The 16,172-nt window shown below is 30.4% G+C and overlaps 1 protein-coding gene and 1 long non-coding RNA gene across 2 annotated transcripts in view; one reads left to right on the top strand and one right to left on the bottom strand.

Annotated features, from left to right (window-relative positions):
* Positions 1 to 1,211: 1,211 nt before the first annotated feature.
* LOC130675910 (uncharacterized) lies at positions 1,212 to 5,633 on the bottom strand. Its single transcript, XR_008991354.1, has 4 exons — positions 5,495 to 5,633; positions 3,421 to 3,521; positions 2,173 to 2,339; positions 1,212 to 1,821 (listed from the first exon to the last, which is right to left on the bottom strand). It is a non-coding gene; the product is annotated as an uncharacterized LOC130675910 (long non-coding RNA).
* LOC130675907 (uncharacterized) overlaps positions 2,466 to 16,172 on the top strand; it is a 54,022-nt gene continuing 40,315 nt past the window's right edge. Inside the window, exon 1 of the mRNA XM_057481807.1 lies at positions 2,466 to 3,381. The gene's annotated coding sequence lies outside the window, so the exon portion shown is untranslated. The remainder of the gene's footprint in view (positions 3,382 to 16,172) is intronic.

The raw sequence follows: 16,172 nt of genomic DNA, 5'->3' as shown, positions 1-16,172 counted from the left end.
AATTTTAATGTAACATTAAAAAAAAAAATTATTCTATATAATAATCCACCTAAAATTATGAGTATTAGGTTGAAAAACAGGGAATTCAATTTTTTCTAATTTCGAACCGCCACATGGTTTAGCCATCAATTGAAACCAATCATAGTTAGCATGTCGTAAATTAAAAGGGTCTTCTCTTGGTCCTTGACATTGCCCGCAAACATATCTAACTCCCCTGCAATGATCCATAATTGGTAATTCGTTGTAATCCTCACGTTTTTCAACAAGTTCACCGCCACCTGCACCTTCACTGCCACCTTTATGCAGCGGATTAGTGCATGGATTACCAGTCAGTGACAAAACTTGACACATTTGTTTACCAGTTTGTCACACTCCATCTGTAATTTTTCACTTAACTCATCATAAAGTGGCCCACATCTTCTTTTACTAAATTTTACGTCTGTATTTAGCAGATCGTGTAAAGTTGACAGTTCTTTGTCAGTACTGTGCATAAAAAATTTATAAACTACATTGGCAATTTTTTTAAATAATGAGACTGATGGTATTTCAAAATATGAAGGAACTGGATGACGTCTACACGGAAAAAAATGTGTAGTTAAATTTACTACAAATGGAGTTCCATTTACTACACTGACTAGTAATATATAGGATAACTACACGTTTAGTAACAGTTACTAGTACACTGTGTTACACAACCTGTAGTACCATTTACACTACAGTAAGTAGTAATAAGAACTAGCATTAAATAACAACTGTGGTTCATTTTACTCCACAACATAGTAGAATATATTTTATCCGTAATGTATTAATTAAATATCTGTTAGTTAACGATCATTAGTTTTTATGATATTGAAAACGTTATAAAAATATAAAAATTAATCTTAGATTCTTCGGACTTACAGTATATCAAATTAAAATGATATAAAAATGAATTTATTAATGAATAACTTAAAATAATAAGGACTTAAATTTCAAAAGCCTACTTTTTATCAATACCTGATATAAACTTAGAATGATTAAGTATTAATTTTTATTAATAGAAAATATAAAAAACATCGTTTTAAAAGATAATTCTAATAAATAACAAATACTCAATAGGCAATGATTTGAAAAATTGCATTAAAATCACGATTCACTGATAAGAGCATAGAAATAAAATTTAATAGAAGTTGTAGGTGAGGTAAGCAAAAGGAAGAATGACAGGTAATACAAAACAAATTTTTTTGTATTATATTTGTTATATATATATATTTTTTAAATTATATATATTATAATTGCACGCCTCGATTTTTAATTATATATATAAATATTTTAAATTATATATATTATTATTTATAATGTTTTATAATATTATTTATAATAATAAATACAATGACACAAGTTGAGGATACCCACAGAATGGAGTAAAAAAGTTGCAGGTGGCGCTGTTATTTTCTTCTTTCGATTATTTTACCACACATTGGAGTAGATTGTACAAGTAATCTGGTATTGTATACTCCAAAAATAGTAACAGATACCAATTCATATAAAATTGTGTGGTTCCCAAAACCACAAAACAAGTATTTTATACCACATTGAGTAGTTGTGGAAACTACAAAGTTTTACCACATTACAGTAGTAAGCAGAACTCCTATAGTAGTAAAATATCACGCACACTGTGGCTTATGTTACAACAGTTGTCATTGCGGCGACCACAAAGTGTGGTAAAATTTTTACTAGTTTGGTGTGGTAAATTCTACTCCAGCATTTTTTCCCGTGCAGTTTTTTAGTAGTCCTGATATGGTACCAAGTAAACTTGACAATTGTGTTGATACTTTTTGTCTAAAAGAAATAGTATTTGAATATTTTAATACTCATGTTATTAATTTAAATTAATAATAATAATCAGATTGTTTTAATCAACAGTAAATTAAAAAAAAAAAAAACTAAAAATATGCACATGTAGAAAACTAAAAAACTATAAGTGTAATTATTTTAATTTTGTCTCATTTTTAAAGAAACTCCAAAAGTATTATTTCTCACCTCAAGATAATTTATGCTTTTAAGTTATAATGCAAAACTTTCTTGGAGTATGAAATAATTTTCTACAGGCGATTAAAGATTTTTTTACTAAAAAACCTTTTTTTTTGTCTATGAGAGCAGACTTAAAGCGTTGATTTTTTGATAAATTACCTTATATAAAATCCACATACAGCATTACTACTCCTACAACATTCTCTTATAAAGTTCGAAGGAAACCCATTACAGCTGCTACACCACTTGATGAATAAACATTGAATTTTTTATTTATTGATAATCAATACAATATATACAGTGACTTTATTCCTGCTTCTCCTCATCTAAAATATTTGTAAAAAAAAAAAATATTATTGATCATCATAAAAAATAAATCATTATCCATTTAATTTATATATTTTTTATTTTTTGTAAATATAATTAAATTTATCTAATTAATGCGCATCTTTAATTTATTTATTTATTTATTTTTTTTTTTATGTTTATAGTTAATTTTTTTTTTATTCATTATTCTTAGTATTATTTATTTATATATTAGAAAAATATATAACGATTAGAAGAAAGCAAAAAAAAGGAGCAAAAAGAGAATAAGTGACAGCTATTGGACATCACGTCTAAAAATAGCATCTGACATAATTGTTTGTCACTGTCCAAGACTGGGGGCGGGGATTTGTAGCGAATGAAAGTGAAGTCGCCAAAGCGAAGATCATGCGCAGTCTACGATAGTTTCGCGGGCTTTTGGTGTCACGTGTCGAGAAAGGTCGTTGGCCTCTTCTCAAAACACTACCACCAGACTAGGACAATCAGCTGTTCTTTTGGCGCGTGTTTTTTCCATTTTTATAAGTACTTAACCGTTCTTTGCAGAACTCCTACAATATTCTTTTATAAATATCTAAGAGAACCTATTTCAGCTGCTACACCACTTGAAGAATAAACAATGAATTTTTAATTTATTGATATGTAATATAATATTTTTCGATTACTCGGATGTAGTCAAGTATTTCGGAGAATCGAAGCTAAATTTCGTAGCTTTGACGCTATACATTTTTATTTGGCGAAAAAGTGAAAATTGCAACATGTTGAGCGTCACTAGACAGCCACAGCATCTAGCAGACACCCAATTTGCGCATGCCTATGAGTTCCCCATCACCTAAGTCTTGTCACCCAAGACTCCTAAACTCGGAGCTCATCAGTTTTGATCTGAACGAGAAAGACGTCAGGTCAAAAATTATTTTAATAATTATTTATTAATTATTTATCAATTATTTAGTTCTTTTTTTTATTATAATTTTTTTTTTATTTAATTTTTAAATTGTTAAAAATAAAAAGTGGTGCGGAAAAAAAGTAAGCTGCAGGTGTTTACAGGTGAGCAAGTTAGAATAGAAACAAATGTTTTAAATTTACCTCGAGAAAGAGTAGAGTAGGTAGCCAAGTCTGTGGGTAGCATCAACGGCGTTACCTCTCGGTTGACCTTCAACAACTTTTTTAGGCATTAATTTATGATCCTGAATATAACAGAAAATAAAAATTTTCATATGTTATTTTCAACTAGTTAATTAAAAAAATTAAAAAACTAAAAATATTTACTTAAAGAAAATTAAAAAAACTATAATTGCAATTTTTTTTAAATATTTTGTTTTTTTATGATTTATGATTTTGTAAAAATTCCAAATTATTAGTACATTAATAGTTACTTTTAAATTTTCGTCCAAATATTTGTAAATTTTTGATTAATTAAAAAAATTTGCAATCAATATTTAATTTATTCATTTAAAAATAAATAAATTACCTGACGGATACTTTCACTATCATTTTTATCACGTGCTCTTGTAAAATATTTTATATTACGTGATTCAAATGAATCGATCCAACCAAAAATTTTTTAGATAAAAACTAAAAACGTCAAGGATAAAAATTATATAAAACTGAAGTTAGCAGACGTTAACTGACAGTTTTTGAATTTTTTTAAAAACGATTGACTATAAAAAAAAAATATTTTGAAAAATCGCACCTATAGTTTATTAAATTTTCTAGATGTGTATATTTTTAGTTTTTTTTTTTGTAATTTATTTGTTAAAAAAAAAAATCCGAAAATTTGTAACTGTCTGCTAACTTCAGGATCGTTAATTATTTGCTAATTAATTTATAAATTTATTATTTATGGATAAATAAATTACTCTCAAGAAAATAGAAAAATTCATTCTTAATTTGATGAAAAATTTTTTCTTTAAAACTTTAGAAAATATATTTTTTTTTATTTCTCATATCATTAAGAATACGTGCTAGTTTAGCTTAATTTAGAAAAAAATATATAACGATTAGAAGTAAAAAAATTCAATTTATTGTTTTAAGCAAAAAAAACGAAAAAAAAATAAGTGACAGCTTCGTTTAGACAGTAGTTGAATGTACCGAATAGTCTCCCAATAGGTGCTAAATATTGGACATCATGTCTAAAAATAGCATCTGACATAGTTGTTTGCCACTGACCAAGACTGTGGGAGCGGGGATTTGTAGCGAATGAAAGTAAAGTCGCCAAAGCGAAGATCATGCGCAGTCTACGATATTTAGTTTCGCGGGCTTTTGGTGTCACGTGTCGAGAAAGGTCGTTGGCCTGTGCTGTATACACAACCACTAGACTCATATACTAAAAATATGCACTTGAAAAAAATAAAAAAAACTATAAGTGCATTTTTTTAAAAATATTTTCTTTTTTTATGATTTATGATTTTGTAAAAATTCCAAATTATTAGTACATTAATAGTTACTTTTAAATTTTCGTCCAAATATTTGTAAATTTTTCATTAATTAAAAAACTTTGCAATCAATATTAAATTTATTCATTTAAAAATGATACTGAAGTTAGCAGACGTCTAGTAATTTTTGAATTTTTTTTCAGACGATAAACCATAGAAAAAAAAATATTTAAAAAATTGCACCTGTAGTTTTTAAAATTTTCTACAGGTGCATAATTTCATTTTATTTTTTTGCAATTGATTTTTTAAAAAACAAAAATTCAAAAATTTTCAAATGTCTGCTAACTTCAGGATCATCATTTAAAAATAAATTACCTGACGGATACTTTCACTATCATTTTTATCACGTGCTCTTGTAAAATATTTAATATTACGTGATTCAAATGAATCGATCCAACCAAAAATTTTTTAGATAAAAACTAAAAACGTCAAGGATAAAAATTATATAAAACTGAAGTTAGCAGACGTTAACTGACAGTTTTTGAATTTTTTTAAAAACGATTGACTATAAAAAAAAAATATTTTGAAAAATCGCACCTATAGTTTATTAAATTTTCTAGATGTGTATATTTTTAGTTTTTTTTTTTTGTAATTTATTTGTTAAAAAAAAAAATCCGAAAATTTGTAACTGTCTGCTAACTTCAGGATCGTTAATTATTTGCTAATTAATTTATAAATTTATTATTTATGGATAAATAAATTAAACTAAATAATTATTAACTTACAAAAAAGTAACTCAAAGTTATTACGTCGCAATATACACGAGTAACTGGCTTACGTCACTGATGACACGTCGTCGCTCGTCACAATGTCGATAGTGTGTTACACAGAGAAGTTATAAACTGAAAATATCCGACAAATCCCTACTACACTTCCTTTCGGAGAGGACGTTTTTACACACATATTATATGTAGTAGCACGTACTGTAACCAACTACATTATAATAGCTCGTTTACAATTTTTAAAGTATCTCAGCTTACCGACAGTCAATTCAGTTACCGTAAGAGTTACCGGGAAATTCAAATACGAAAAAGTTAAAAAATGTACGTAGATTGGCGCGCAATGGCAATCTACACGTTGGCGGGCTGCGCAAAAGCTCAATAATTAGACTTAAGGCTGTGAACTAAGCCATCGCGGATATAGCTCGACAACAATTTGTTATACTCAATACTTATAAATATAATATCAATATTTTTATCAGATAAAAAATAGAAACCATGATATCGACTTAAATTTTAAATTCGATTAAAAAAAAACTAAAAACCTTTTCGGGGAAATTTTAGATTATTTATTTCTATATGGTAGTCATAATTAAATGTCACTTGTATTAAAGACGTGGACGAGAATAAGTAGTTATTGTAACGAAAACAATGCTGGTTACTAGTTGGAAAAAAAATCTCAATCTCGAAGTTAAAATTGAGTTAGAATATGTAGAAACAGAAAATGCAGGCGGCTTGTCATTTCGTGGCTGGGAAAAATGAAACTTGGGCATTAGTTGTGGGCTTTTGACGAATGGGAAAACAGGACGAAAGAAACTGATGAAAAACTGCGGGCTTGTAGGTTTAGAGTATAATATCGTTAAATAGGTTATTTTCTGCGAAAGACCATCGCAAATGAAGAGTAAATGGAAGATATTAATTGACCGGTTCGTAGACTTAAAGGGTAGCCAGACACGGAAATTATTAAGAAATTTAATGCGACCGGAAAATAACATGGAAATGTCAGAGAATTTATAAGTCTTCGGAAATTTCCGATGGTTCGAAGTTTCATAATTATTAAAGAATAGACTAGTCACACAAATAAGAGATATTAGAAATTTCCAAATTTGTGGGTAATTTTTAACGGGCTGTAACTCAGAAAGAAAAGGTTCTACAACAAAGGAATTTTCCGAATTTCTGCATGACTTAAAAACGATCTACAGGCATCAATTATTTTTTCTTTATGGATAATTATAATTCATTTGTTATGAAGGCGGAACCGTACATAGTAAAAAAATCGGTCTATCAGTTGACCTTGCGGGCCAGCCCCAAAACATCCCGTTGTTTTCGAGCTCAAGGAGCTCGAAAACGTAATTGTGAATACATTTTCAAATTCATCAAGCTCGGAAATACTTTAATATGCCATTGTGTAGAAAAAAAACGTTTTGTTGATCGTAAATGATCTCAGGAACACGCTCGAATAGTTCCTTGAGCGTAATTGACTTGAGATTTAACAAAAAAAATTTATAACTATTCCAAAATCCCCTATATATCTGACTTTGATCTATTAAATGATAGATTGGGCCCAGTTTTGTGAGTAATTCAACCCTCTGACGTTTTTTTTTTTTTTCCTTCTTGGCTATCGTCCCTGGAGGGCTTATTTGCGTTGATTATTTATCGTTATCTGACCATTATTTAAAATACTGGTGATTATTTGCTGTAACTATTTACAATTATTATCCGGGAGTATTATTGGCGGTAAATAGTTACAAGTGCTAAAAGTATTATTATTTTATACGTATGTTATAATTAATATTTGTGATAAAATTATATTTGTGCGCTTAATAATTATTATTTATATTTATTTGCTATCTCGTGCGAGTGATAGCAAGTCGAACATTTTTTATATAATTATTATTTTGCGTAATTGACCATTGGTTACGAATTTATGTTAACGTGAACCCTTATTATTTATATAATTGTTTTGTTACTACCCGCTGAAACATTTTTAAAATTTAAAATACATCGGGTTGTTAAATGGCTACCAACCCGGGATTTATTTAATTTTACTGTTTATTTATTGCATACTATCTCTTTCTTGCTATCCTCTTCCAACATAAAAATGACATTTGACACGTAATGTGAAATAAAAACACCATGTACACAGTAAAAAACGAATCGTCAAAGTGTAAAAAAAACGTGTGTTCAAAATCTGAGTGTTGAATTTTTAACACTTTTGTGTGTCAATTTAACACACGGCATTTATCTTGTTTGAACTGTCGCAATCGATTGATTTTTTAACACACAAAAATGTTATTTTATTCGAAAGTAACACTTTTTATATGTTACTATGAAATCAACACACAAAATATCCCATATAACAGTCTTGTAAAAGGCTTGCGCAAGCCTGGTCTCAAATCCCCTAGTTGTCTATGTCTTTATATGACTCAGTATCTTGCTGCAGACACTGGTCCACAGATTTATATTGCAAGTCTTGTGCAGGACTTGTTTAAAAACTTTGTGTTATGTTATACTTCAAGAATTGTACAAGATTCTTGAATATATCTTGCTCAAGATGTATTGATACAGTTAACTTGAGCATATCTTGCACCAGAATCTATCTGCAGATGCTTGGGCATATCTTGCGCCAGATCTGCTCAAGACGTGTCATATTACACTGTCTATCTCACTCTTGTCTCTCTCACTTTATCCCCTCCATCGGCACACGTTACCAGAGCTCAGTGGTACTCAATTGAAGTTATAATCGGATAGAAAAACATTTTTAATCCGGAGTTCATTTGCAAAATTAGAAGCGCCGTAGTAATTACAAGTAAAATTTAATTCATAACCTATAATAACATATGTTTTTTGATAGATGGTTTGATTTTAATAAAATTATTAAAGGATAACACGAAAAATTCTACACAGGGAATATTATCTAATAAATTTTACTCGTTAATTGTGAATCAAACTGGGCCTGCATGAACAATTACTCGTCCGTTTCTAGATAGTGTTCAATTATGGGGTAAAAACACCCAATTTCAAGTAATTTTTATATAAAAAAGAATAAAAAATAAAACAAAACACATCTGTTGTTATTTTTTCCGTATTTAGTATCTTTTCAGCCCAGGCTTACTCTAAATTGCAGGATAAATTTTATCGAAAAATTCTCTCCGTTTATGAAATACGATAATGAAATGTTTTTAAAATTTTTTAAAAAATTGAAATCAGTTACTTTGATACTAAAATACAGATATTGATCATTTTTTTTTGCTTTTATTATATTGAAAATAAATTTTTTTAATTTTCAATTACACTCTTAATGCCAAGCTCTTAAAAAATTAGTGTTCTGATCGATTTCAAGAGCTCGACATTAAAACGAAAATAACTAAAAAATAATGTGGAATTTGAAAAAATTTAACGGAAATTATTTGTAGAGAATAAAATTGTTAACAAAAAAGATAGTATAACATTTTGTGATAAGTCTGATAGTTTCGCCGGAAAAGTAAAAAGATCTCGAAATTTATTATAACTTGACTTCGAGCTCCAATAACTTTTGAATAGATGGATTTATCAAAAATTGATAAGAAACTTTTTTTGTAGAGCGTTTAATTCCCTACTAAAATAAATCCTGGACTTATCTGTTCAATAAGCCATCGCCGAGGTATAAAATTCCAAACTTAAAATTTCTTTTTCCCCATGTTATTTAAATGGAAAATAGAAAATCGTGAATGGCCACCTTTAAATATTAGTATTAAGGTCTCATATTTTAACAGGGTCTTTGTCTAGGGATACTCTGTCGATTTTTCAATGTTCTTCGTGAAAAAAAAAAAGTCGATTTTTTGAAACACTCTAATATATATGTGCGTACCCACATATATATATATACATTAGGGTGGGTTGAAAAAAAACTTTTTTTTTGTTTTTCTTAGCATGGGGGTAGAATTTGTACCTTATAAAAAAAAAAAATTTTTCAAGAAAAAAAAAATTTTTTTACTCAACATTTTGAGGTGGCCCACTCGTTTTTTAAATAAATAATTGGTTAAACGGAGTAGTTCCAACGAAAAAAATTTTTTTTTGTCCAAAAGCGTGGAAAATATCTAATAATTGTCGAACGTAATTTTTTTTTACTTCACTTTCATTTTAATTAAAAAGAAAATGCATTTCATTTTTGGATTTTTTACTTAAATTACAAAAATAATAGGAAAAAAATTTTTTCAACTTCCGACTTACAATTAGCTTTCAAGGGGACACCCTACAGATTCTGGAACACCATGTAAATTTTTTCGTTGGGACTACCCCGTTTGATCAATTATTTATTTTAAAAACGAGTGGGCCACCTCAAAATGTTGAGTAAAAAATTTTTTTTTTTCTTGAAAAATTTTTTTTTTTTATAAGGTACAAATTCTACCCCCATGCTAAGAAAAACGAAAAAAAAAGTTTTTTTTCAACCCACCCTAATATACATGTATAAGGAATGAATGATACCGGATTCGTAACAATCAATATCTGTATTTTAGTATCAAAGTAACTGATTACAATTTAAAAAAAAAAAATTTAAAACATTTCATTATCGAATTTCATCTCATTTTTCGTGTTATCCTTAAAAAAATTAAAAAAAATAATTTTATTAAAATCAAACCATCGATCAAAAGACATATCTTATTATAGGTTATGAATTAAATTTTACTTGTGATTACTACGGCGCTTCTAATTTTGCAAATGAACTCCGGATTAAAAATGTTTTTCTATCCGATTATAACTTCAATTGAGTACCACTGAGCTCTGGTAACGTGTGCCGATGGAGGGGATAAAGTGAGAGAGACAAGAGTGAGATAGACAGTGTAATATGACACGTCTTGAGCAGATCTGGCGCAAGATATGCCCAAGCATCTGCAGATAGATTCTGGTGCAAGATATGCTCAAGTTAACTGTATCAATACATCTTGAGCAAGATATATTCAAGAATCTTGTACAATTCTTGAAGTATAACATTACACAAAGTTTTTAAACAAGTCATGCACAAGGCTTGCAATATAAATCTGTGGACCAGTGTCTGCAGCAAGAAACAGAGTCATATAAAGACATAGACAACTAGTGGATTTGAGACCAGGCTTTACGCAAGACTTTCACAAGATCAACTTCTGTACGACATCTTGAGCAAGCCTATGTAGAATCTATCAAAAGATTCTTGAGAAAAGTGCCTTGACCAGCGACTTGTACTGGAAATTGTTACATGGGTATTGAGCCTTCGTAATGATTCAAAATTAACAGGTCATAGCGAAGTATTCAGGTTTCCCGTAATTTCGTGTTCCAGGTCGTTTTAAAATATTTTACACATCTCAATAGATTAGAACAGTGGTATTTTCTTGTAGTCTAGGGTCTTTATTGTCGTCAGAGTCCATTGTACTAATCTATTGGGCCTTTCAAATAATTCAAAATTATTAGGTCACAGCGAAGTATTCAGGTTTCCCGTAATTTCGTGTTCCAGGTCGTTTTAAAATATTTTACACATCTCAATAGATTAGAACAGTGGTATTTTCTTGTAGTCTAGGGTCTTTATTGTCGTCAGAGTCCATTGTACTAATCTATTGGGCCTTTTAAATAATTCAAAATTATTAGGTCTTAGCGAAGTATTCAGGTTTTCCGAAATTTTGTGTTCCAGGTCGTTTAAAAATATTTTACACATCTCAATAGATTAGAACAGTAGTATTTTCTTATAGTCTAGGGTCTTTATTGTCGTCAGAGTCCATTGTACTAATCTATTGGGCCTTTCAAATAATTCAAAATTATTAGGTCACAGCGAAGTATTCAGGTTTTCCGTAATTTTGTGTTCCAGGTCGTATAAAAATATTTTACACATCTCAATAGATTAGAACAGTAGTATTTTCTTATAGTCTAGGGTCTTTATTGTCGTCAGAGTCCATTGTACTAATCTATTGGGTCTTTTGAATAATTCAAAATTAACAGGTCACAGCGAAGTATTCAGGTTTTCCGTAATTTTGTGTTCCAGGACGTTTGAAAATATTTTACACATCTCAATAGATTAGAACAGTAGTATTTTCTTATAGTCTGAGTCTTTATTGTCGTCAGAGTCCATTGTACTAATCTATTGGGCCTTTTGAATAATTTAAAATTAACAGGTCACAGCAAAGTATTCAGGTTTTCCGTAATTTTGTGTTCCAGGACGTTTAAAAATATTTTACACATCTCAATAGATTAGAACAGTAGTATTTTCTTATAGTCTAGGGTCTCTATTGTCGTCAGAGTCCATTGTACTAATCTATTGAGCCTTTGTAATAATTCAAAATTAACAGGTCACAGCGGAGTATTCAGGTTTCCCGTAATTTCGTGTTCCAGGTCGTTTTAAAATATTTAACACATCTCAATAGATTAGAACAGTGGTATTTTCTTATAGTCTAGGGTCTTTATTGTCGTCAGAGTCCATTGTACTAATCTATTGGGCCTTTTGAATAATTCGAAATTAACAGGTCACAGCGAAGTATTCAGGTTTTCCGTAGTTTTGTGTTCCAGGGCGTTTGAAAATATTTTACACATCTCAATAGATTAGAACAGTAGTATTTTCTTATAGTCTAGGGTCTTTATTGTCGTCAGAGTCCATTGTACTAATCTATTGGGCCTTTCAAATAATTCAAAATTATTAGGTCACAGCGAAGTATTCAGGTTTTCCGTAATTTTGTGTTCCAGGACGTTTGAAAATATTTTACACATCTCAATAGATTAGAACAGTAGTATTTTCTTATAGTCTAGTGTCTCAATTGTCGTCACAGTCCATTGTACTAATCTATTGAGCCTTTGTAATAATTCAAAATTAACAGGTAACAGCGAAGTATTCAGGTTTCCCGTAATTTCGTGTTCCAGGTCGTTTTAAAATATTTTACACATCTCAATAGATTAGAACAGTAGTATTTTCTTATAGTCTAGGGTCTTTATTGTCGTCAGAGTCCATTGTACTAATCTATTGGGCCTTCCAAATAATTCAAAATTATTAGGTCACAGCGAAGTATTCAGGTTTTTCGAAATTTTGTGTTCCAGGTCGTTTAAAAATATTTTACACATCTCAATAGATTAGAACAGTAGTATTTTCTCATAGTCTAGGGTCTCTATCGTCGTCAGAGACCATTGTACTAATCTATTGGGCCTTTTGAATAATTCAAAATTAACAGGTCACAGCGACGTATTCAGGTTTTCCGTAGTTTTGTGTTCCAGGACGTTTGAAAATATTTTACACATCTCAATAGATTAGAACAGTAGTATTTTCTTATAGTCTAGGGTCTTTATTGTCGTCAGAGTCCATTGTACTAATTTATTGAGCCTTCGTAATAATTCAAAATTAACAGGTCATAGCGAAGTATTCAGGTTTCCCGTAATTTCGTGTTCCAGGTCGTTTTAAAATATTTTACACATCTCAATAGATTAGAACAGTGGTATTTTCTTATAGTCTAGGGTCTTTATTGTCGTCAGAGTCCATTGTACTAATCTATTGGGCCTTTTGAATAATTTAAAATTAACAGGTCACAGCGAAGTATTCAGGTTTTCCGTAATTTTGTGTTCCAGGACGTTTGAAAATATTTTACCCATCTCAATAGATTAGAACAGTGGTATTTTCTTATAGTCTAGGGTCTTTATTGTCGTCAGAGTCCATTGTACTAATCTATTGGGCCTTTTGAATAATTTAAAATTAACAGGTCACAGCGACGTATTCAGGTATTCCGTAGTTTTGTGTTCCAGGACGTTTGAAAATATTTTACACATCTCAATAGATTAGAACAGTAGTATTTTCTTATAGTCTAGGGTCTTTATTGTCGTCAGAGTCCATTGGACTAATCTATTGGGCCTTTCAAATAATTCGAAATTATTAAGTCACAGCGAAGTATTCAGGTTTTCCGTAATTTTGTGTTCCAGGTCGTTTTAAAATATTTTACACATCTCAATAGATTAGAACAGTAGTATTTTCTTATAGTCTAGGGTCTTTATTGTCGTCAGAGTCCATTGTACTAATCTATTGGGCCTTTTGAATAATTCAAAATTAACAGGTCACCGCGAAGTATTCAGGTTTTCCGTAATTTTGTGTTCCAGGACGTTTGAAAATATTTTACACATCTCAATAGATTAGAACAGTAGTATTTTCTTATAGTCTAGGGTCTTTATTGTCGTCAGAGTCCATTGTACTAATCGATTGGGCCTTTCAAATGATTCAAAATTATTAGGTCACAGCGAAGTATTCAGGTTTTCCGTAATTTTGTGTTCCAGGACGTTTGAAAATATTTTACACATCTCAATAGATTAGAACAGTAGTATTTTCTTATAGTCTAGGGTCTCAATTGTCGTCACAGTCCATTGTACTAATCTATTGGGCCTTTTGAATAATTTAGAATTAACAGGTCACAGCGAAGTATTCAGGTTTTCCGTAATTTTGTGTTCCAGGACGTTTGAAAATATTTTACACATCTCAATAGATTAGAACAGTAGTATTTTCTTATAGTCTAGGGTCTCAATTGTCGTCACAGTCCATTGTACTAATCTATTGGGCCTTTTGAATAATTTAAAATTAACAGGTCACAGCGAAGTATTCAGGTTTTCCGTAGTTTTGTGTTGCAGGACGTTTGAAAATATTTTACACATCTCAATAGATTAGAACAGTAGTATTTTCTTATAGTCTAGGGTCTCTATTGTCGTCAGAGTCCATTGTACTAATCTATTGGGCCTTTTGAATAATTCAAAATTAACAGGTCACAGCGAAGTATTCAGGTTTTCCGTAGTTTTGTGTTCCAGGACGTTTGAAAATATTTTACACATCTCAATAGATTAGAACAGTAGTATTTTCTTATAGTCTAGGGTCTCTATTGTCGTCAGAGTCCATTGTACTAATCTATTGAGCCTTTGTAATAATTCGAAATTAACAGGTCACTGCGAAGTATTCAGGTTTCCCGTAATTTCCTGTTCCAGGTCGTTTTAAAATATTTTACACATCTCAATAGATTAGAACAGTGGTATTTTCTTATAGTCTAGGGTTTTTATTGTCGTCAGAGTCCATTGTACTAATCTATTGGGCCTTTTGAATAATTCAAAATTAACAGGTCACAGCGAAGTATTCAGGTTTTCCGTAGTTTTGTGTTCCAGGTCGTTTTAAAATATTTTACACATCTCAATAGATTAGAACAGTAGTATTTTCTTATAGTCTAGGGTCTTTATTGTCGTCAGAGTCCATTGTACTAATCTATTGGGCCTTTCAAATAATTTAAAATTATTAGGTCACAGCGAAGTATTCAGGTTTTCCGTAATTTTGTGTTCCAGGACGTTTGAAAATATTTTACACATCTCAATAGATTAGAACAGTAGTATTTTCTTATAGTCTAGGGTCTCAATTGTCGTCACAGTCCATTGTACTAATCTATTGAGCCTTTGTAATAATTCAAAATTAACAGGTCACAGCGAAGTATTCAGGTTTCCCGTAATTTCGTGTTCCAGGTCGTTTAAAAATATTTTACACATCTCAATAGATAGGAACAGTAGTATTTTCGTTTCGTCTAGGGTCTTTATTGTCGTCAGGGTCCATTGTACTAATCTATTGGGCCTTTTGAATAATTTAAAATTAACAGGTCACAGCGAAGTATTCAGGTTTTCCGTAATTTCGTGTTCCAGCACGTTTGAAAATATTTTACACATCTCAATAGATTAGAACAGTAGTATTTTCTTATAGTCTAGGGTCTTTATTGTCGTCAGAGTCCATTGTACTAATCTATTGGGCCTTTCAAATAATTCAAAATTATTAGGTCACAGCGAAGTATTCAGGTTTTCCGTAATTTTGTGTTCCAGGACGTTTGAAAATATTTTACACATCTCAATAGATTAGAACAGTAGTATTTTCTTATAGTCTAGGGTCTTTATTGTCGTCAGAGTCCATTGCACTAATCTATTGGGCCTTTTGAATAATTCAAAATTAACAGGTCACAGCAAAGTATTCAGGTTTTCCGTAATTTTGTGTTCCAGGACGTTTGAAAATATTTTACACATCTCAATAGATTAGAACAGTAGTATTTTCTTATAGTCTAGGGTCTTTATTGTCGTCAGAGTCCATTGGACTAATCTATTGGGCCTTTCAAATAATTCAAAATTATTAGGTCACAGCGAAGTATTCAGGTTTTCCGTAATTTTGTGTTCCAGGTCGTTTTAAAATATTTTACACATCTCAATAGATTAGAACAGTAGTATTTTCTTATAGTCTAGGGTCTTTATTGTCGTCAGAGTCCATTGTACTAATCTATTGGGCCTTTTGAATAATTCAAAATTAACAGGTCACCGCGAAGTATTCAGGTTTTCCGTAATTTTGTGTTCCAGGACGTTTGAAAATATTTTACACATCTCAATAGATTAGAACAGTAGTATTTTCTTATAGTCTAGGGTCTTTCTTGTCGTCAGAGTCCATTGTACTAATCTATTGGGCCTTTCAAATAATTCAAAATTATTAGGTCACAGCGAAGTATTCAGGTTTCCCGTAATTTCGTGTTCCAGGTCTTTTAAAAATATTTTACACATCTCAATAGATTAGAACAGTGGTATTTTCTTATAGTCTAGGGTCATTATTGTCGTCAGAGTCCATTGTACTAATCTATTGGGCCTTTTGAATAATTTAAAATTAACAGGTCACAGCGAAGTATTCAGGTTTCCCGTAATTTCGTGT

This window comes from Microplitis mediator, chromosome 10 (assembly GCF_029852145.1).
Source record: "Microplitis mediator isolate UGA2020A chromosome 10, iyMicMedi2.1, whole genome shotgun sequence".
NCBI classification, from domain to species: domain Eukaryota; kingdom Metazoa; phylum Arthropoda; class Insecta; order Hymenoptera; family Braconidae; genus Microplitis; species Microplitis mediator.
This window is presented reverse-complemented; position numbering and strand designations above follow the sequence as displayed.